The following is a 22613-nucleotide window of genomic DNA, read 5'->3' as shown; positions in this document are numbered from 1 at the left end:
TGCACATGGATGTGAAGAGAAGACAGATAGATTTGAGAAGGAAGCAGAAAAATTGAATAAAGTTGAATATTGAAAGTTAATGCCAAAGATGGATGTAGTACAAAAAATTAAAGAGAGAAATACAGTAAATGCATAAGAAGGCCTTGGAAACAGAGTTAAGAGCACAGACAGAAGGAAATGCAACCAGAGACTGGGAAAAGATGATTAGAAAAATAAAATCAGCAGTCAACAAAAGTAGGAAAATGATTTTATTTTAAATTTAGTGATTGAAATGTGTCAGTTTCGAGAATTTACATCTGCTGTCTATATTTTGCACTGTTCAGGAAGAAATGCATTTGTTTCTATTTCTCTGGTACTGTACTGCATGCAAAGTCTGGCATCTTTGTGTTTATTAGTTAGTGGTCCTGTAGGCATCCTGTTCTAGAAATTGCCCTTTAGGGCAGAGAAGTAACTGTTCAATAGGTTTTAATGCTCAATGGAAAGTGACCAGGAAGACCTCCTATAGCTAATATAAGAATTGTAGTTAGCACAAACAAGAGTTTGGGAATAGATGCACATAATTGCAAAATTTTAGCATGCTCTAGAGAACAAACCCCAGAAGTAGAATAAAATTTTACGGCAAAGGGATTCTGTAATTATTTTATTTTAATTGCACTTAATTAGCTAACGTATAATGTCTGCATTGACTGTTTAAACGAACTCTCCAATATGCAATTTAACTCCCTCCCTCCCCCCCCCCCAAAAAAAAAAAAATCAGTCAGGAAGTTGCAAGAAGTTGAGTGATGTGCGCACAGCAGCAGCATGGAGGAAAGCAACGAGCCACGCAAAAACGCGGTTCTCCAAAGTCCCGGCCCTACAATTGCAGCAGAGAAGATGAGAGGAGGGGAGGGGTCAACAGCAGCCGCAGTCAAGCCTCCACCTACGAGAGGTTAGAGCCGGAGGCACAGCAGCAGCCGAGCCAGACCGACTTCCTGAAAGAATCAGCTGAGAGCTGCTGCTGGAGGCTTACCAGGGAGAGCCCAGGTCGGTCATGGGGCAGAAAACTGAGGGAAAGATTAGCTTAGGAAGAAGTCCTTTGGGTTGAGTGGCGTGCGATCATCCCGTTTGATGCTGTGGAACTGCTTTTCATACATGTGCTCCACTTCACACTACGCAGAAAGGCACGGGGAGGGCTATTTTCAAAAGCTATTTACCGGGGTAATAGGCCTGGCTGAAAATTGCTCCCCTTAATCTGTCTATAACTAAACATGCGGATTACATCTTTTACCGCTTTTGGATGAGGTGTTTAGGTTGGGCAAAAGAATTAATGTATGCGTTTTCTACACGGGCTATTTTCTATTCAAAGATAGCAGAGCATAGGTCCTGTTGGAAGTTTCACAGGGAAAGTCCATGCAAAGGTTGCCCTGTGCAGCAAAGTGGGCAGTTTGAAAATTTCCTCAAGAGCAGGGCAGAATTAACCAACAGGCCAAGTAGGCGCGTGCCTAGGGCCCAAAATGGTCAGGGGGGCCCGATGAAGGAGGGCATCAACATTGTTTTTTCCAAACGGCGATGGGCCCCTCCAGCATCGATCCGCAATGCGGGCTCCCCCGATCGGCAACGCGGGCCCCACCCTGATCGGCAACGTGGCCCCCCCCCATCGAACGAAAAAAGTAAGACAGGCAAACAATGCGGGTAAGAAAGGCAACAGGAACTGTAATTGTGCAAGCGCTGCTGCTTGCCCAAAGCTTCCCTCTGACGCAGCTTCCTGTTTCCGCCTGGGCACATGGTGGGGTGGGGCGGTGCAAGGGTCCAGTGTACTTGTGTGCCTAGGGGCCCTCGACGAATAAATTCTGCCCTGTTCAAGAGTGGACAATATTTGAAAATGATTTGTGTGTTTTATCCTTGTTAATCAAATGTGCATGCTTTTAGCGCCTCATTGAGTATTGGGGGGGGGGCTGTTAGATTTGGGGGGAGAGAAATGCCACCCCTCCCTGTCCTCTTTATGTGATCTTTACACTATGGGCTCCTTTTACAAAGGTGCACTAGGGCCTTAACGCGCGCTATAGCACGCGCTAAATTCATGAATGCGCTAGCTGCTACCGCCTCCTTTTCAGCAGGCAGTAGATGGTAATTTTGTGCGTGCGCTAAAAACCCTAGCGCACCTTCGTAAAAGGAACCCTATGTATTGTGCAGTTGGTATTGTTTCCTATTGTAAGTCTAGCGTTCTTTTTCCTTTCTATTTTTTGTAGTTTGTAAACAGCTTAAGTCTGTCCTGTACAGTTATAACAGTATAGTAACTGTGAAATAAATAGAATTTTGTTTGCAAAAGTGCACTAAGCAATTAGGGCTATATGTTTATGTTTATTAAAAACTTTCTATACCGCATAACAGCCTAAAAAAGGATGCACTAAACAGGATCGGTAAGACCGCGTGAGTCCGCTCTGATCCGATTTTTGGCTGATTCTAAAAGAGCTATTAATGCACTAAAAATTTTGCATGCAAATGATTTGTGCAGAAGTTCATCGGAATCCCCATCTCTCCCGTCCAATTGACTGCTGAGAGAGCAACTCTCACACATGCGCAGAGCCGGCAGGGGAAGCCCAAAAAGCTGAGAGGCAGGGGCAGGAAATCTTTTTTTCTCTTTTTAAAAAATGGGCACAGATGCTGTGTGTGTATTACACATGCACAATATCTGCCCCATTAAAATAAAGACCCCCCCACCCCACCGATGACAGCCCTCCCTGACATCCCCCTGATAAACTGGCATTGGGGACCAACCTCCAATCCCCAGTGAAAATCAACAGCAGGGATGCCCACTCCATCCGGCCATGTCAAACCCCCCCCCCCCCCTTGGGAGGGGTATTAGACATCTGAGCCAATCAGAGTTGTAGGCCCTTCCCTGTGTATCATAACATTTATGCCCATTATTAAAAAAAAAAAAAAGGTTTGGCATGTTATAAATGTTTTTGTAGCGTGAGAAAGGTAAACGACTTGGCTTGACCAGTCGCTTTTTTTCAGATCGCTAAAAGCAATCACTTTTTTTTGTGCATCGGGAAGCCATGTTAGAGCATCAATCGCATAGCAATATTAATGAGCTTATTTGCATGGTCGGATAGGAGAATGAGCAATTGGCTCGGCAGATGTGATCGTCGCTAAACTGGTTTAACGACGATTGTTAGATGATTGCTGACTTTAGTGCATCTGGGCCTTAGTGAGGATTTTAGCACACAATAACTGTAAACATACCTGTGCTAACAGCTTCTATACAAATATCCCGCTGTGGTCCCGGCACAAGCAACATACGGAAAACTACTAAGCAAGTTACTGCACAGCCTTTGCACTAACTCCATGTTTTGGGTGTTAATGCGCACTTATTGCACAATAAATGCAAATACCTACTTTTGTATCCTTTAGTAAATAGGCCCCATAGATTGTACATTTGAAAATGCATAGATTATTTTCTGTAAAAAAGGTTGCCATAGAAAAAGTGGGTGTAAATATCGACAGATACATGGTAATTGTAGCAAGTACCAAAGGGAAGCATTCTCTTTGAAAACTAGTGTAAACTTTGTAGGTTAAAGGTGTACGCCAAACATGTCCTCTTTTCTGGTGTCCAAATAATTCAATTTTAGACTCATCTGTCCATAGAACACTATTCCAGAAGTCCTGGTGTTTGTCTACGTTCTCTCTGGCAAACTTCAGTCTGGCCTTGATGTTTCTCTTAGGGAGCAAAGTTTTCCTCCTTGCAAACCTCCCATGCAAGTTAAATTTGTGCAGTCTCTTTCTGATTGTAGAGGCATACACTTTCACACATCAACAGTATCAAGAGCCTGCTGTAGGTCCCGTGATGACATTTTAGGGTTTTTGGAGACTTCTTCTAGCATCTTGCGGTCTTCTCTAGGGGTCAGCTGCCAGACCTGGGCATGTTGACAGTTGTACACTATTTTCCGGACCGTGGAATGGCTAATGTCAAATTTTTTTGAGATTTTTTAAAGTCCCTTACTAGAATTTTAAGCTGCTACAATCTTCTTTCTGAAGGTCCCAGACAGCTCTTTTGATTTCACCATAGTGTTCACTCTCACCGCAGCAGTCATGAGCACACCAAACTAAATGTCTGAGGTTTAAGTAGGGCAAACCTCCTTCAAAATGCTGAGTAACGATGTTCTAATCATGTGCACCTGATGCGATACACCTGTGTGTAATTTGAACCACTTTAAGTGGGAGGATATGTTAGGGTATCCTAATTTATTCCTCAGTTAGAATACACATTTTTGTGGATATCTTTTGTTTCATGAGTAAATCAAGGAAAACATTTGTTGTTTACCTGCAATTACATCACTTTCTTTTCCAGAGATAAATTTTTAAAAAGGATTTGACATCAATATGTGAACATTTCTTAAGAAAGAACTGAATATTTCATGGGGTATCCTAATTTTTTCACATGACTGTATGTCTCAGAGGAGAAAGATGTATAGAAATTAGTAAGGCTACTTGATTTGAATGCATTTTTCAGAGAGTCACAATTCTGTAGTTCGGCCAGTTCCATTTGGTAAATTGGATCAACAATTTCAATGCTACTCAATGGCCACAGATTTGGACTTGGAGGATGAGATGTACAGCGTCAGCATCTATGAGACAAACATGGTTCTTTTTGTTACATAGAGGTTTTTGGACCCCAGTTCGTTTGCAGAAGTTAAATAGTTCAAAATCTAATAGGTTCTGTCATCTTGAAATAAAGACACTGGATCATTTGTTGTTCTATTGTCCTTTGATACTCAACTTTTGGAAATCAATTTGGGGACAAATCAATTTGATTCTGGAGTCTTCGATTCCGTTATCTTATGAGGTGGTTATCTGTGGTACATTGTTGTCACCTAAACTTCCATTAGATAGATATAAAAGCAGACTATTTGCCATATGACTGGGGTAGCCTTGCAAAATGGTTGCTAAGAACTGGAAAAATTGGGATATACTTAATTTCTCCTTTTGGTGGAATTCTTTATGTTTATGCTATAAATATGAAAAAATGAATGCAGAAATATCATGTAATAATAAGATGTTTAAATTAAGGTGGGGTCCATTGACAAATTTTGTTAATATTGATTAGCTGGATTATCCCCTTATTTCCTATTTGATTCACACATCCAGGAAGGGGGGTATTATATTTTCTTGTATTAATTGACCAAAGAAAAGTGCTATTTCTGATTTTAATTGTATGTATGTAGTAATGCACTTTGTTTTGCTCTTGAATTAGGATCGGAGGGGGGAAATGTTTATAGTATTTCTTATCTTAAAGTCAATTGTATATACATTTTAATGCACTGTTTTCGAATGGAAAATTTATAAAAATTTATTTTAAAAAAACCCAACAATTTCAATGCCAACAGAAAATAGGTTCCGGAAAAGCTATATGTCCTGTTCATGGAGATAAAGCTCTTTAATCTCATTTGAAACTCCCTTTGCAACATTTCCAGTGAATTCACACATTTTTTGTTTGGGAATGCAACTGTGTGTTCTCAGCCAACAGCTTCTGCGTATTGGGAAATGGTAGAAGTTTTCCTCCTTCACTAATTTAATGAGGAGGCCCAATTTTACTTCAAATGCTTTCACATGTGAATGCATATCACAGATGAGCTTCCCCTTTCCTTGAAGTTACACATTGAAACTATTGAGTAGTTCTGTTATATCTGTCAGAAAGGCAATGTGCCATTTCCATTCTGCATATTTAAGCTCTGGTACTTCTTTGTTTTTTGAAAGCAGAAAAGCAAAAACCTGTGGAAGTATGTCATAAAAACGTCTCAAAGCTCTCCCTTGACTCAGCCAACGGACTTCTGTGTGGTACAGAATATCTTCATGGCTAACATTCAGCTCAGATAGAAATTCCTGAAACTGTCTGTGGTTTAGTGCATGGGGCCTAATGAAGTTAACACAGGACCAGTGGCGTACCATCATTTTTTTGACACCCCCCCATCTATATGAAAAATATGATTTTTAGTAACAATCCACATATCACACAACAAGAGTGTACCTAGGAAAAGGCAGCATCTTAAACACTGCAGTGAGCACTAGAACACTGGAACATACATTGTAAAACTAAACAAGCCAGATCCTGCACAGTCAATTGATCCTGTACAGTCAATGCTATCAGAAAGCCATGTCCCTTTTATACACACAGACAGATACACCCTCGCCCAATATGGAATAATCACAAACTAAAAATAGAAATATGTAGACAAAAGTTAAACTGAACTGCCAAGAAACCAGACTCTGCTTACAATGCAACACCATAAAAACAGTAATACATGTCCTCTAATACTGTGCAAAATATAAAGACAGTAGATGTAGATTTGAAAAAACTGATACATAACAATCACCACTTTACAAATTAACAAATAAAAATAAAACAAATAATGAGAAATAAGAAAATAACCATTTTATTGGACTAATCCCCGTAAGCTCGGTCCTCATCCCCACAAACCACCTGATTCCATCCACACAAGCCTTGAATTGTTTTATATTGAACTTATTATATTAAAGTATAAAAAGAAACAATATTCTGTACAATTGTCAATTTATAAATCAGCGTCTTCTCCCCACTCTCTCTTCCCCATTTCCCTTCAGCGTACTCAGCCCACTCTCTCTCCACTTTCCTTCAGCGCACGCACATAAAAACAAGCAAGTAATTTTATATCTTTTTCATTCTATTCATTCATAGAAATTAAAGTCTAAATAATGCCACTCACATAACAAAATATCATTTTACAAAAATAATTCCCTGCACAGTCAAGCCTGCAAGGATTACTAGATGTCTTTCAGCAGCTCCCCTCCCTCCCTCCCCCCTTACCTTCGTGGCCAAGTCAAAATGATCTACCAACAATAAAATTTTAAAAACACAAAGCACACTGTACGCAGAGAAAATGTTAATTATCATTTATATTCTGCGGGTTTTCAAAGAGGTCAAGGCAGATGACTTTATGCAATGTCACCTCAGTAACTATACAGAAATAGACAAATATACCCCCTCCCTTTTTACTAAACTGTGATAGCGTTTTTTAGTGCAGGGAGCTGCGCTGAATGCCCCACGCTGCTCTCGACACTCATAGGCTCCCTGCGTAAAAAAATACTATTGCGGTTTAGTAAAAGGGGGCCATAGTGCAAAATATAGATAGCATATATAAATTCTCAAAGCAGAAACATTTTGATCACTAAATTGAAAATAAAATCATTTTTCCTACCTTTGTTTGGTAATTTTTCATCAGTCTCTGGTTGCACTTTATTCTTCTGACTGTGCATCTAATATTTCTTTCCTTCTTTCAGCCTCCTATATGCTTCCTCTCCTCCAGACCTCATTCCCTCCCCCACCTTTTTCTTTGTTTCATCCTGCCCCCTTCTTTCTTTCTCCATGCCCCCTTTCTTTCTGTCTGTCTGTCTTTCTCTCTCTCTCCATGCACCATTTCTTTCTTTCATCCTGCCCCCTTCTTTCTTTCTCTCTCCCCATGCCCTCTTTCTTTCTCTATGTTTGTCTTTCTCTCTCTCTCTCCCCATGCCCCATTTCTTTCTTTATTTTACCCTGCCCCCTTCTTTCTCTCTCCATGCCCCCTTTCTTTCTCTGTCTGCCTTTCTCTCTCTCTGTGCCCCATTTCTTTCTTTCTTTCACCATACCCCCTTCTTTCTTTCTCTCTCCCCATGCCTCCTTTCTCTCTATGTTTGTCTTTCTCTCTCTCTCTCCGTGCCCCATTTCTTTTTTCTTTCTTTCACCCTGCCCCCTTCTTTCTCTCTTCATGCCTCCTTTCTTTCTCTGTCTGTCTTTCTCTCTCTCTCCGTGCCCCATTTCTTTCTTTCTTTCACCTGCCCCCTTCTTTCTTTCTCTCTCCCCATGCCCCCTTTCTTTCTCTGTTTGTCTTTCTCTCTCTCTCCATGCCCCATTTCTTTCTTTCTTTCACCCTGCCCCCTTCTTTCTTTCTCTCTTCATGCCCCCTTTCTTTCTCTATGTCTGTCTTTCTCTCTCTCTCTCCCTATGCCCCATTTTTTTCTTTCATTGTTTCACCCTGCCCCCTTCTTTCTCTCTTCATGCCTCCTTTCTTTCTCTGTCTGTCTTTCTCTCTCTCTCCATGCCCCATTTCTTTCTTTCTTTCACCCTGCCCCTTCTTTCTTTCTCTCTTCATGCCCCCTTTCTTTCTCTATATCTGTCTTTCTCTCTCTCTCCCTATGCCCCATTTTTTTTCTTTCTTTGTTTCACCCTGCCCCCTTTCTTTCTGGCTCCCTGTCTCCCCCCCTTTCTTTCTTTCTCCCTGCTCTCCCCTATGCCACCGCCATTGGGAAACATGCTGCTGCCACCGCCGCAGGGAAAAAAGGCTGCCACTGGCCATCAGGAACAGGCGGCACCAAGTTCGCCCTGCTTCTCTTCCCCGGGGGCCGACCAACTCTCCCCGCCCGACATCAATTCTAACTTCGGAGAAGACGTTCCGGGCCAGCCAGGCAGCAATTGGCTGGCCCAGAACGTCCTCTCCGATGTCAGAATTGATGTCGGGCGGCAAGAGTTGTTCGGCCCCATGGGGAAGAGAAGCAGGGAGGGAGAACTCGGCACCGGCCTGTTCCCGATTACGGCAATAGTAGCTTTTCCTCGGCGGCAGCCTATTCCCCGGTGGGTGGTCAGCTGTGCACCCCCTTGGGGCATGCACCCGGGCGGACCGCCCCCCTTCCCCCTTGGTATGCCACTGCATAGGACACCACAACTTTCATGACCAGTAATTTACAACACAGCGCTTGTTGGTGGATTAGGCAGTGTATGGCTATTGGACGCAAATGGTTGTGCATGTCCATATCTTGGTTAATGCGTACAACCACTCCTTTCATAGACCCCACCATGCTAGGAGCAACTTCACTTGTCACACTGACTAGTTTAGGCCAGTCCAGCTCCAAATCATTCACAGTTTGTTGAATCTGTTCATAGATATCCTATCCTGTTGTTCCTTTGATGCTTTGCAGTACAACAATCTCCTCTGTAACTTCAAAATGATGATGGGTCCTACGAATGAAAACTAAAAGTTGTGTAGAATCACAAATATCATTGCTTTCAGCAAGTGCCAACGAAAAATAGCAAAGATTTTTTGAGGAGTTTTGCAAATGCTGATGCAAATTGTCCCCCATTTCTTCAATCCTTTGTGTAATTGTAGGGCCTGAAAGACTCACTGTCCTAAATAAATCAGCCTTCTCTAGACACATCTCTTTGGCATCAGAAAGAAGACATTCTTTAACAAATTAGCTTTTCTATGGCAACATTTTTTATAGAAAATAATCTATGCATTTTCAATGCCAGTGCGTTCTATTAGCTTGGCAACTTGAAAACTTGCTCATAGTGATGAAATATTTAGCTGCTTCTGCTTCACAAAAGCATTTTGTTGAGTTGTCAATCCATTTTTCAGTTTTAGTATTTTGTTTTTTCTCACTTATCCGACCAAACAATCATATTTGTCTTTATGTCGAATTTTGTAGTGTCGACGCAAATTGTATTCCTTGAACACAGCCACTGAATCCTGGCATACCAGACAAACAGCTCTCTCCTTGTACTGCATGAAAAAGTAATTGTAGGTCCACTGTTCTTCGAATATCCTGCACTCTGAGTCAATTTTTTTTTCCTTTGACATAATTGTTTCCTAGGGATGAACATTGGCTATTACTTCTTTGGGATGTGTGCACGTAGCTATCACATCTGCTGCTGGCTAGAGAATGACACGGGGACTGTTTACTGTGGTAAACCATGGTCATCACAGTAAATCCACAAGAATGGAGACATTTGCAACTGGTTTACCGCAGGAATGGCGACAAGACCTTTTACCGCCCCTGTGATAAAAAAATTGCGCCCATGTCAGACTCGGCATCTCCTCCCCAGTTCCTCTTGTGCCTATTTTACCTTCAGGAGCCAGCCACGATGAAGACAGAAGGAACCCAAAAGCAAAGCTTGAGACCAATGTGATCTGAAGAATAAAATTACCAGACAACAAAAGGTAGAAAAATATAAATTTATTTTATATTTTGTGATTAGAATATTTCAGTTTTGAAATTTGTATCCTGCTGGAGCTGGTATTAGACATAACTGGGGAACGCAAAGCCCAGACTGTGCATCTTTAGCTTTCAGCTAGCTTAGGGCTCTCTCTGTCCAGGGGATAGTTGTCCTAGTTGCACTCCCCTAACACTATTCCTGCCATGTGTGACTGAAGTATTCTGTTAGCTTGATATTTGTATGTAGCATTCTGTAGTAATTTGGTTTGTTCAGTTTTCACAATAGTGGAGGGGATATTTGTGAAAGAGAGGGGAGACAGAGGTTTTGTTGATCCTTGCTCTGTATTATTTGTGTTTATAAAATGACAATTGTACAGAATATTGTCTCTTTTTATACGTTAATAAAATAAGTTCAGTATAAAATCATAACTATTCGAGGCTTGTGCGAATGGGATCCAACAGTTTCCAGGGTGGGGACAGGGACCGAGCTTGCAGGGTGGGAACGGGGACTGAGCTCATGGGGATGGGGCAGGGACGGGGACTAAGTTCGCGGGAACGGGGCAGGAACAGTGATAAATTTTTTCCCTATATCATTCTCTATTGCTGGCCTGTGCTTCTGGGTACTGGGTGTCAGGCGGTAATGAATCCACACATTTTTTGTTGGTGCTATGGGGCTCCGGTCAGGCCCAGGGTTTGGGCAACTGACTGATTTTGGCCTGCGCTCAGAGCCTGACTGGTAGCATTGCTGGCCTGCTGTTGTGTAGGCAGCTAGTAACTGAGAGAGAGTAGGGGGCCCTGTTCTGGGCCCTGTCTGCCTCAGCATAGTGATAGTGGCTCGATACGTCCTCGACCCCAGCGTATCACATCACTGCGTCCCCTCGGCCGACGCTAATGATGCTGGAGCAGCAAAAATCTAACAGATGGTCATGGGGGATCACAACAAAGCACACTAAAACAGTGTTCTTCAATCTTTTTACATCGTGAATGTATGAATAATGAAAATGGACTGTAAATGCCACATAAGTGCCTAAATTTAGGCACACTGTTATAGTGTTGCCTTCTTAGAGAGTAATTTTATAAATGGTCATCTAGGTTGGGAATCCACGTAAGCATCTATTTTTATTTTAAACATGAAATTTTATTGAAAATTTTGTCAAAATACAAAGGTAAAAGAAAAATTAGATATAACAATTCGGATGGAAGAGCAATAATTCAAATGAACAATACCAAATGTACAAGGAATAAGTTCTCCAAGCCACTCAATAAAAAGTGATCAGAATAAACCATGAGGGAAAATGAAAGGGGGGGGAGAGAGAACGAAAAAGGAGGACTAAAGGAAAGATATGAAATACATGAGAAAACAGAAGGGGGGGAGGAGAAAGACGTGAAAGCCCCTCAGAGGCCAAGTAGAGAGAAAAAAAAAAGAGTGTATATTAAAGGTATGCATTGGTTAAGATGGCTAAAAAGAAATATATGGTTATATAGAGTTTAAGTAGGTTTCAACAATGGCCCATTTCCGGGCTGTTTTATTATACAATACTAAGGTAAAAACTTAGAAACTAGTGTTTCTCATCAAAGCCACGCGGTAAAGCCCCGAAGCCCATAGAGATTTAAAGGGCTTTGGGGCTGTTACCGCGTGGCAGCCGCTAGCGAGGCTTTGTAGAAGAGGGGGGTTAGTGAATCAAAAGGCTTTGACTTCGTGCGCTACTGGACGGCGTTCTGGGGAAAAAGCAAGTACTACAGAAAGTACGGACTGCACCTCAACAAGGAAGGAGCAAAAGTACTGGCAGGCAACATGAAGAGGGCCATTGAGAAGGCTTTAAACTAAAGGACAGGGGAAAGCCGACAGTCGACCACCAGTCGATGGCCCGGGTGACAGGATGCCCCGAAGAAGGAACTACGGACAACTACTCAGACACAGAAGGGGATGATCTCACAGCAAATAAGGGAGACAAGGCAGGAGCAGAAAAGGATACTGTGAAAGAAACAGTAGAGACAGCTAAGCGTAGAAAGTCCAAGAAGGTAACACAAAGAGAACTCAAATGTATGTATATGAATGCTAGAAGTTTGGGAAACAAAATGGGAGAGTTAGAAGCAATAGCAAAAAACGACGAACTGGAAATCATTGGCATAACAGGCCCATGGACTAAATTTGACCCACAGGATAATTAGATTTGGCCCATGAGTAAATGTCCTCTGTTCCTTCCCTCCCTCCATCTCATTGACCACCATCTCTTTCCCGGCTTCCTGGTCTCACCTTCAAAGCTGCCTGCAGAGGATCGCTGGTTGATAGCGAACCTAGCAGGCTGCTATCAACCTCTGCAGCACATTCCCTCTGCCACAGTCCTGTACATTAGAGGAGGGGCAGAAGGAACATGCTGCCGATGGCAGCCTGCTAGGTTCGCTACATCGGACCAGCGATCCTCTGCAGGCTGCTTTGTAGGTGAGAATGGGAAGTTGGAGGATGCTAAAAAGAAGGGGGAAAACATGCAGGTCTTGGGGGGCTGGTGGCGGAGGGCCCTGGTGTAGAAGTACATGGAGGTAGGGAAGGAGGGGTCCAAAGAGACGTGCATATGTTGGACTGAGGGTGGGGGAGGGGAAGAAATAATGGGTCTAAAAACAGGAGAAGGAGAGGCATGGTAGACAGGGATAGAGGGAGGGAAAGAACAGAAAGGGAGAAAAGTTGGACACATGGGATGGTGTGGAGGGGGGATAGAGATACTGGATAGGAGGGTAGTTGGGAAGAGAAAGGCAGAGATGGTTGACCCTGGGGTTGTGGGGAAGGAGGGAGAGATGCTGGATGAAAGGGTAGTTGAGAAAAGAAGAGATGGTGGATCTTTGGATGGTGGAGTCCATCGCTGCAGCTACGGGGATGGAGACCAAAAAAGGAAAGATGCCAGATCTCCAGGGAAGGGAAGGGAAACGGAAGGAGAGGACAGAAATGGAACATGGATGGTTATTACGGAGAAAGAAGAAAATGACAAATGGGGAGGAGACCCTGGCAAGCAAGTTATCATAAGACAACCGGAGTCTGGGACCAACATGATTTGAATAATGACCATACAACAAAAGGTAAGACATAAGAACATAAGCATTGCCTCTGCCGGGTCAGACCAGGGGTCCATCGTGCCCGGCAGTCCGCTCCCGCGGCGGCCCCCCAGGTCCATGACCTGAAAGTGTTCCCTACCTAACCTAAAATATCCATACCCTATTCGCTCAATGTCCTGTAAGGTACCTCTATCTGTACCCTGTAATCCCCTTCGCTTCCAGGAAGTCATCCAGTCCCTTTTTGAACCCCAGAATTGTACTCTGTCTTATCACCTCTCCGGGAAGCGCGTTCCAGGTATCCACCACCCTCTGAGTGAAGAAGAACTTCCTTGCATTCGTTATGAATCTGTCTCCTCTCAGTTTTTCTGAATGACCTAGAAAGGTAGAAAAAATAATTTTATTTTTTATTTTTTGATTACAATATGTCAGATTTGAAATGTGTATCCTGCCAGAGCTGGTGTTAGACACTAGACAGCAAGCATGAACTAGGACCTAAAAGAGAGGGGCGTGGGGTTGGAGAGGTTGCAATCCTATACTTCTACTATGACTAAGGGGTCCTTTTATTAAGGTGCGCATTTAGGGCTCCTTTTACTAAGCTACGATAGTGGTTTTAGCGCGCACTTAACACGCGCTGAATTGCCCCGCGCACTAGACGCTAACCCCAGCATTGAGCTGGTGTTAGTTCTAGCTGTGTAGCGTGGGTTTAGCATGCACGGCAATTCAGCGTGCGCTAAAATCGCTATCGCAGCTTAGAAAAAGGAGCCCTTAGTGTGTGCTAATCTTTAGCGTGTGCTAATCGGTTAGCATACCTTAATAAAAGGACCCCTAAGTATCTTAATAAAAAATTTGGCCCGTGACTTGCCCCTTCTTCTATAAAACTGTGCTACCAGTTTCTAGCGCGGGAAACCGCACTGATTGGCCCGCGTTGCTCCCGACGGGCATAGAGTTCCTATGAGCTTCGGGAGCAGCGCAGGCCATTCAGCATGGCTCTCTGCACTAGAAACTGCTATTGCAGTTTTGTAGAGGGGGGGTAAGTCTATGTTTTAAATTTCGGCCCCTTATGTAATTGAGTTTGACACTCCTGGTCTAAAGTATAAGAGTATAGTACAATGGAAAAAGCTGTTACATAGTTTTTCCCAACTGCATGTAATAATGGTCCCATTTATAACCTGAGTATGATTTACTTTTCCAAAAGAAGATATCTTTCATAAATACTGGCCTGTTTCAAACCTTCTTTAACCTCTCTTATCAAAAGGACTTTCTGAATGGAAAAATCTTAATAATCAATATAGTTTGGAGTTCTTATGCTTTCAGGTGGATTTTCTGGGACACCAGGCCGCTCAGTGGTACAAATTAATATCTGGATTTATGAATAAAAAAACAAAGACTGATCTAAGAGACATTTGGAGTATTGAGATTAAGCATCAAATTAATGCGTCTCAATGGTCACGAAATTGGTCTTGGAGGATGAGATGCACAATGTCTGCATCTATGAGACAAACATGGTTTTTTCTGTTGCATAGAGCATTCTGGACCCCTGTTCGTTTAAAAAAATTAGATTGCTCTAAGTCTGATAGATGTTGGCATTGTCATCTTGAAGCAGGGACTTGATCATTTATTGTTCTATTGTCCATTTATTATGGATTTTTGGAAATCAGTTTGGGGCCAAATTAATAATTTATTAGAGAATCATGTGGCATTATCGTATGATACAGTACAATTTGGCATGTCTATGAGGGTTAAGAGCCAAATATCTTCCAAAAATAATAAACTCTTCCTTATTTTAACAGGAGTTGCCATACAACAAATAACATGTAATTGGAAAAATTGGAATAGATTAAACTAGTTTTTGGTGGAATTCAGTGTGTCATATTTATAAAATGGAAAGAACATTAGCTATTCAGAAAGGGAATTTTAATAAATTTCAAGATGTGTGGGGGGCATTAACAAATTTTTGGAATGAATAGGTATTATTTTCCCTGATTTGTACAAATGAAAGGGTGGGGGGGGGACTTTATTATAGGTTATATGGGTTATGAGGTATTGAAGGGATGGGAGGGAAAGGGATAATTATTTGTAATTTAAAGAATTGTAGAATTTCAAGTGATTTATTTAAGTAAAAATGGTGTTATTTTTTTATGCACTTGATGTAAGTTATAAAAATGAATAAAGAATTAAAAAAAAAAAAAAAAGTGCCACTGCCAGGATACCCCTCTTAGAAATCCAAATTTCTTCTTATAAGGAGGAACAAATTTTTCTTAGCTTGATGTTGCTATTAACAAAGTAAATAGGAAGGGCATGTGAGGCTGACCTTTCTACCTCTAGAACAGGAACACCATAGCGTTTCCAGATCATTGCACAAGAAGTCATTTGCTTACTGTTTTGTAACAACTATGCTAAAACTTTATTGAGCAATATAGAAACCATTTCAGTATTTGTTGATCCCAAGGGTGTGGAACCGGCACTGCTGTCTAAGCATCATTGTTGAAGCCCTTGTGTGCTGTCATGTGGAAGGGTCTTCCTGGCTCCATGCTAGATTGTTGAGATTTTGTTAATAAACCAGCCTGAATAACCTGCTGCTGGAGAGCTGCCAAAATCTGTCCTAAATACAATTCCTAGTTAAATTGGACAGTTGTCCTGCTGTGTACAAAGCAATCCTGTTAAAAACAGTTCTAGAGGTCACATGACGCCATGAGCGGGTGAGGACGCGCTCCTGATCGGCTCTGGGACCCCGCTCCTCCCTTAGCACTATTTGCTGGTTTTTCGGCACTTACGCTGCCGCGGACCTCTTGCTGCCGACCCGGGATCCCATGGACAGGTATTTAACCCGGTCCCAGGATGAAACCGGCGCGCAAAGAAAAGGAGCGTGCGAGCCCTGGTGCGGGCAAAATGGCGGCCGCTTCCGGAACTGCGGTCACAGAGTTTTCGGCTGCGGCGCTGAACGAATTGAAGGCGGCGGTGGCACAGGTTCTGGGTCCTCAGATGGACACCTTGTCGACCCAGATAACCCGTCTGGAACAGCTAATGACTGACACGGCGGCCCGAATTACCGAACTGGAACAGCGTGTGTCTGCAGCAGAGGACTCCCTGAATTCACATGAATTAGACCTCTCAGCCTTACAGGAAACGGTTCATCTCCAAGCTGCTAAATTGGATGATGTAGAGAACAGTTCTCGCCGGGGGAATCTTCGTTTTATGGGAGTGCCTGAAAATATACCAGACACTTACCTGATAGCTGAGATGGAGGGCTGGCTGGAACTAGAGTTTCCAGATACAGCGTCCTTGAGCCCGCTCTGCTTGGAACGAGCACATCGCCTTGGAACGCGCCCGGCCAGAGATTCCAGGCCCCGGGTGGTGATCGTCAAACTCCTAAACTATAGACACAAAATGGAGATCTTACGGCAGTACCGTGCTAAACGCGATATTCTGAAGTTTCGGGGCTCTGCTGTCCGGATAAGCCAAGATTATTCAGCAGCTCTCACAGAACGCAGGAAAGCCTTTTATCCATTATGTTCTAAACTGGAGGAGAACAAACATCGTTTTCAATTCATTTATCCAGCAGTCTTGAAGATCCAGCATGGGGGCTCCTGGCATATGTTCACCGAGGCCTCTGCAGCCGCAGACTACATTAATAAAACTCTACAATCTTCTTCAGAGCCTCCATGAAACTCCTCAGAGTTGTTGTGCTATTACTACTTATTGGTGGGGCTTGCAACCATTTAGCCGGAAGCCACAGAATTGTTTTTCATTGTTTATTGCGAAAGCTATACTGTTTATTTACTATTAATAGTGGGAGGGGTGGGGTTCTGTGGGGCGCCATTTTTGGACCTCTTGCATATTCCTTCGGGGATATGATTTTTGGGTTTTCTTGGGGTGTGGATGGGGGAGGGAAGATAGGTTGGGAACAGCTCACTGATAGGATATTCGGGATTCTACTCATGATTTTTTGCTTGCTCAATATTTGCTATAGGAGTAATTTTGACAGTATTTGGTTTTCCACTGTTTACTCGGGTGGGGCTGGGCACCCGGGTGTCAGATACTTACAGCGTATTGCTTTATATTGTCTGTGTTTTGACCCTGGGTGATCACTCCCTCCGTATCCTGTCCTGGAATGTGTCAGGGATTTCATCTCCAGTGAAACCCACCAAACTCTTGAGACAGATAAAACACCATCGGGCTGACTTGGCATGCTTGCAGGAGACTAAATTGTCCCGGGAGGAACATCAAAAGTTACAAAGGGGCTGGGTGGGCTCTGTATATTCGGCCTCCTCCTCGGGGAAAAGAGCGGGAGTATGTTTATTGGTCTACAAAGGTTTACAATGTTCTGTAACGTTACTTTCTGAGGACCCTTTGGGTAGATATCTGCTCTTAAAAATTTCTCTGCAGGGTACAGATTTCCGGCTGCTGAATGTATATGGGCCGAATACCTATTCCCAGGATTTTTTTGATTCTCTGGTGTCCTTAGGTCTCCAGGATACCTCACTGCCCCTGGTTATAGCTGGAGATCTTAATCAAGTGATGGATAATTCTCTGGATCGTTCCGGTTCTTCCGTATCATCTCCACCGAATTTGAACAAAAGCATCCCCTTTCTATGTCAATCGTTGGGTTTAGTAGATCCCTGGAGACTTCTCCATCCATTGGAACGAGACTATACACACCAGTCGCGTGCCCACGGGTCCTTCTCCCGTTTAGATTATCTGCTGCTTTCGGAATCTCTGTTTGCCCAAGTTTCTGAGGCTACCATAGGCCCGCTGGAGGTGTCCGATCATTGCCCTGTTTGGGTGGACCTGGCCTGGAGGTTGTCTCCTATGGGAGCCCGTCGGTGGCGTTTTCCATCTTATCTCCATGAGGACCCTATTTTTGGGGATTACCTCCGGACTTGTTGGGAGGATTTTCTGATGAACAATGCACAACACCGTACCGACCCGGGCTTGTTCTGGGAAACCGCTAAAGCTGTCCTTAGAGGGGCGATCATTGCTTACATAGCAGCACGGAATAAACGTATTTCGGCAGGCATTATTCGTTTGGAGAGAAAATGTTCTTCTTTGAAGGCGGCATTCTTGCGTGCCCTTACCGCCGCTTTGCGGGATGAACTTCATTCGGCTCAGGTATCTCTTAATACATTATTACATGATCGTACTAAACGCTCTCTTATTTATCGCAAATATAAATTCCAACGCTATGGAAATAAACCGGGCCGGATGCTAGCATCTTTAACCAAGAATTGGCAAGAATCTAGATATATTTTGAAAATTCGGCATGGCCCTACCACTTATCATACAAAACCGAAGGACATTGCGGTCGCGTTCTATCAACATTTTTCTACCTTTTATTCGGATCCCGGACCGTATTCAGGCCCTGACGTTTTAGATTATTTAGCAGACGCTGGCTTGCCTTGTTTCACTGAACAACAGCGGGAGACCCTGAACAGACCCATACAGGGCATAGAGATCCAAAAGGCCATCAAGACATTTCGCTCTTGTACAGCCCCCGGCCCGGATGGGTTTTCGGTGGAATTTTTTAAGATGATGTCGCCTCAGCTCTGTGCGTCTTTGATGTCTTACTATGATGAGGTCATGGGGAAAGGTGCTTTTCCAGATCATGCAAACTCTGCCACTATCACATTACTTCCTAAACCGAACAAACCTAGGGAGGAGGTTGACTCCTACAGACCAATATCTTTACTCAATGTAGATGTAAAAATCCTATCTCGCTTGCTGGCCAATCGGTTGACACCTCTTTTACCACATGTTATCTCTCCAGCGCAGGTTGGCTTTGTTCAGGGCCGCCACTCTGTTCTTAACATTCGTCGGGCGCTTCTAGCTATGGCCAGAGCACAAGCATCCGACACCAAGGGCATATTGGTGAGTTTAGATGCGGCCAAGGCATTCGATCAGGTTCTCTGGCCCTATTTGTTTTCGGTTCTCGAATATGTGGGCATTGGAGGGCACTTTCTAGCTGCATTGCGAGCCCTGTATTCTTCCCCCAAGGCATCGATTTTGGTCAATGGGATTTTTACACCGTCCTTTGAGGTTGGTAGAGGGACGCGTCAGGGTTGCCCGCTGTCGCCCTTACTGTTCTTGGTCTACTTGGAACCTCTCCTTCGGACATTTCAGAGGGATGACATCTTAGTTGGACTATCAGAGGGCTCGTCTCAACTGCGGGTATTAGCATTTGCTGACGATATCCTGTTGACCCTGGCTTGTCCTCAGCGGTCCCTGGCTCGGGCCCTTGAGATACTGGACGAGTTTCATCTTTTCTCTGGTCTTATCTTAAACAAGCAGAAGTCCTTAGTCCTACCCCTGCAAGAGGAGATTCGGAGCTCTTGGCAAGGCCCCTTTCCATTAGAATGGACCTCCACGTCCTTACGTTATCTGGGGATTTGGATTCCACAAGATTTAACTCAATTGTACGCGCTTAATATTCTTCCTCTACTTCAGCGAACGGGACAGAGGCTCCGAGCTTGGCGCTCTTATCCGTTAACTCTTTTAGGCAGGATAGCCTTATACAATATGATGGTCATTCCCCAATGGTTATATTTCTTACAGACATTGCCTTTGCTATTACAATATCGTCATCTTCGTGTCCTTCATAAATCATTGTCTGGGTATCTGTGGGGCGGTAAACGTTCTCGGATTCCCCTTCGTACACTTTCTTTACCCGTATCTCAAGGAGGCCTGGGGCTGTTACATTTGGGGAGACTGAATATAGCATGCCAACTCCGCCACTTGAATGATTGGTTCTGTGGGACCTCCCATTTTTCGGCAGCCGGGGTTGAGTGCCTTGCATTTGCTCCCTTTCACTTTAGCTATTTACTACACGTCTCGACATTGCCTTTGCGTACTCAACATTATGGGGATTTATTTTTAGTCCCAGTACGAAAAATCTGGAAAAGATTATGCCAGCAGTTACATGTCAGGTCGGATGTGACCCCATGTCTGCCTATTCATGGTAATGCAGACTATGCTCCTGGTTTTGATCTGGGGGCTCCGTCTCAGTGGACTCGGGGAGGGGGGGGGTTTACCTGTCTCAAGTACTACAAACCGATGGCACACTCCAATCATTTCAGATGTTGTTAGATGCTCATATATTAACTACCAATGATTGGTTGAGTTATGGTCAACTACTGCATTATGTTCAATCTCTCCCTCGACAGGCTTTATTGGAAGCAGTACATTATCAGAATCTTTTTGTTTAACGGCGCAGGTTCCCACTCCGCTTCGTTCCTACCATCGTTTACTGCAAGAGTTGGCGGGGGAACTGGATTATACAACTTTAGCTGGTTCCTGGTCCATGGATCTACAAGTAACGGTGTCAGAATCCATGTTAAAGCGGAGTTTTAAATTGGGATCGACCATCCTGGTGGCAGCGATTGAAAGGGAACGCTACTATAAATTCCTGGTTCGAGCTTATTTTGCACCTGTGCGTGCCTATAAAGCACATATTAGCCCTTCTGCAGGCTGCCCTAAATGCGCTGCTACCAGGGCAACCCTCGGACACATGTTTTGGCTATGTCCTGGTATTCGGGCCTACTGGCGGCGCATAGGACTTATGATTAAATCCCTGTGGAAATGCTCCTGGGTACCGACATCGACTTTTCTCTTCACTTTGAAACTTTCACTGGACCCAGTTAAGCCAGGTGTGAATGCTTTTGTTCAAAGGGCTATCTTGGTGGGTATAAAGACTATTTTACAATGTTGGTTGTCTCCACAAACACCTACTGTCTCGCACTGGCGGACTCAAATGATTTATTAGGCAGGATATGAACGACAGGCCATTCCTGATTTACATTCTAAAAAGGGTATTGTATTTCTCCGTTGTTGGAGACCTTTCTGTTCTACTTTGTCGCCTGTAGCAAAAGCTCGTTTGCTTGATTGATTATTCACTGGCTTGTATAACAGTGACTGTTCCCGGGGGGGGGGGAGGGGCTGGGGGGGTTGGAAGGGGGGGTTTCTTGTGTATTGTATATTGTTTGTTTTGTATTCATGCATACTGCTATTTCTTGAAATTTAATAAAAAACAAATTTAAACATAAAAACAGTTCTATGATCTGCTTAAGCAAGAGTGGGATGCAAAATTATTCTGTTTTCATCAAGAGTGCATTTACATTGAATAGCTGTCTTTTCTCCTTGGCACAGTGAGCAGTTAGAATTTCAACCTTTAAAAAGGAGAGAAATGTATGGAAACAAGGCTTGAGAGAGATGAATGAGAAATGGTTGGTAGCATAGGCAGTGGAATGCTGTATGGTTGGGGGAGGGGGGCCCAGGAGCTCCGCCCTAGCCCCTGCAGAATTTTGTGGTATGGCCCATCACCAGCTCCTGACTCCACCTCCTACCTCCTCCCGGCATTGTAATCTCTGGGGCAGCCACCTCGCAGCGTCAATAAACAGGTCTGCCCTTGGAAGTAGAATGAAGGGTTCTGGGGTAGACCTGCGCGTTGACGCTTCGTGGCAGCTGCCCTGAAGATATTAAGTACAACACCAGAAAACGGGTGGGAGGGTGGACACCAACCGTTGACCGCCAATTTTTGGGGAGACCATGGCCCTTGTGGCCTCCCCTGTTCCGACGCCTATGTCTTATATACTGCAATTCTCTACAAGGAATCTGTGCGGTTTACAATAAGAGTTAGATCAAGTTCTTGAAGTTACATATTTAAACCCAGTCATGTGGTTGTTAGGGGGAGGAGGTAAAGGGTAAGAGAATGACTATAGAGAAAAGAGATATGTCTTAAGCTTTTTCCGTAAGTCAAGGTAAGTGGTGGGTTGTCTTAGGTATGTTCCATATAAGAGGTCCTTGGTATTCAAAAGTAGCTTCTAACATCTTCCACTAAACTTGTTGAGGTGATGGGAAGGTTAGTATGAAGCATTGTGATACTCATTAATTGAAGAAGTGTGGGACTTTAATATCAGAGTCCATTTGAGTTTTTTCCATAGATCACTGTATTTGCAGGCTATCTTGAATTGTATTCAATTTTTCATCGGCAGCCAGTGCAGTTGTTCTAATGGCAGACTTGCCCTCTCGTACCTATTCCTTCTGAAAATTAGTCTGGTGGCAGTGTTTTGTAATAGTTGTCTCTTGAGTTCTTTTTCTGTAATGCAATAATATAATGAGTTAAAATAGTCCAGGTATGGTATTAGGACAGATTATGCTACTGGCCTGAAACTGGCCTGGGTTAGGACTGGTCATATTGTCCTTAGTGAGGTGATATGTGTGTTGAAGGTTAAGTTTGAGTCTAGTGTAACTCCCAGTACTTTGGAGGAATTTTCTATCTTTAGACTTCACCTGTGGATAGTTCTAGTACTGTGCTAGGTAGAGAGTTATAGTCTCCAAACCATAATATTCTTGTCTTTGATTTGTTTAGTTTGAGGAAGTTTCTCATCGTCCATGCACTTAGGTTGTCGAAAGTATTTTTCAAGTAATTTAGGGTATTATTAAAGGATTCTTTGGCTTTACAAAGAATGTAAGAGAGAATGTGATCCAACGAGAGGTACAGCTACTCTGGATTTAATCCTCAACGGTCTGGGAGGACCTGCCTACGGAGTGGAAGTAATGGGACCATTAGGAAACAGTGATCACAACATGAT

The 22613-nt window shown here is 43.4% G+C and overlaps 1 protein-coding gene across 1 annotated transcript in view; it reads left to right on the top strand.

Moving 5' to 3' along the window:
• Positions 1-811: 811 nt before the first annotated feature.
• The window catches only part of LOC117368424, a 199568-nt gene continuing 177766 nt past the window's right edge, over positions 812-22613 (top strand). The window contains exon 1 of the mRNA XM_033962071.1: positions 812-1023. The gene's annotated coding sequence lies outside the window, so the exon portion shown is untranslated. The remainder of the gene's footprint in view (positions 1024-22613) is intronic.

This window comes from Geotrypetes seraphini, chromosome 10, assembly GCF_902459505.1.
Source record: "Geotrypetes seraphini chromosome 10, aGeoSer1.1, whole genome shotgun sequence".
In the NCBI taxonomy this organism is placed as follows: domain Eukaryota; kingdom Metazoa; phylum Chordata; class Amphibia; order Gymnophiona; family Dermophiidae; genus Geotrypetes; species Geotrypetes seraphini.
This window is presented reverse-complemented; position numbering and strand designations above follow the sequence as displayed.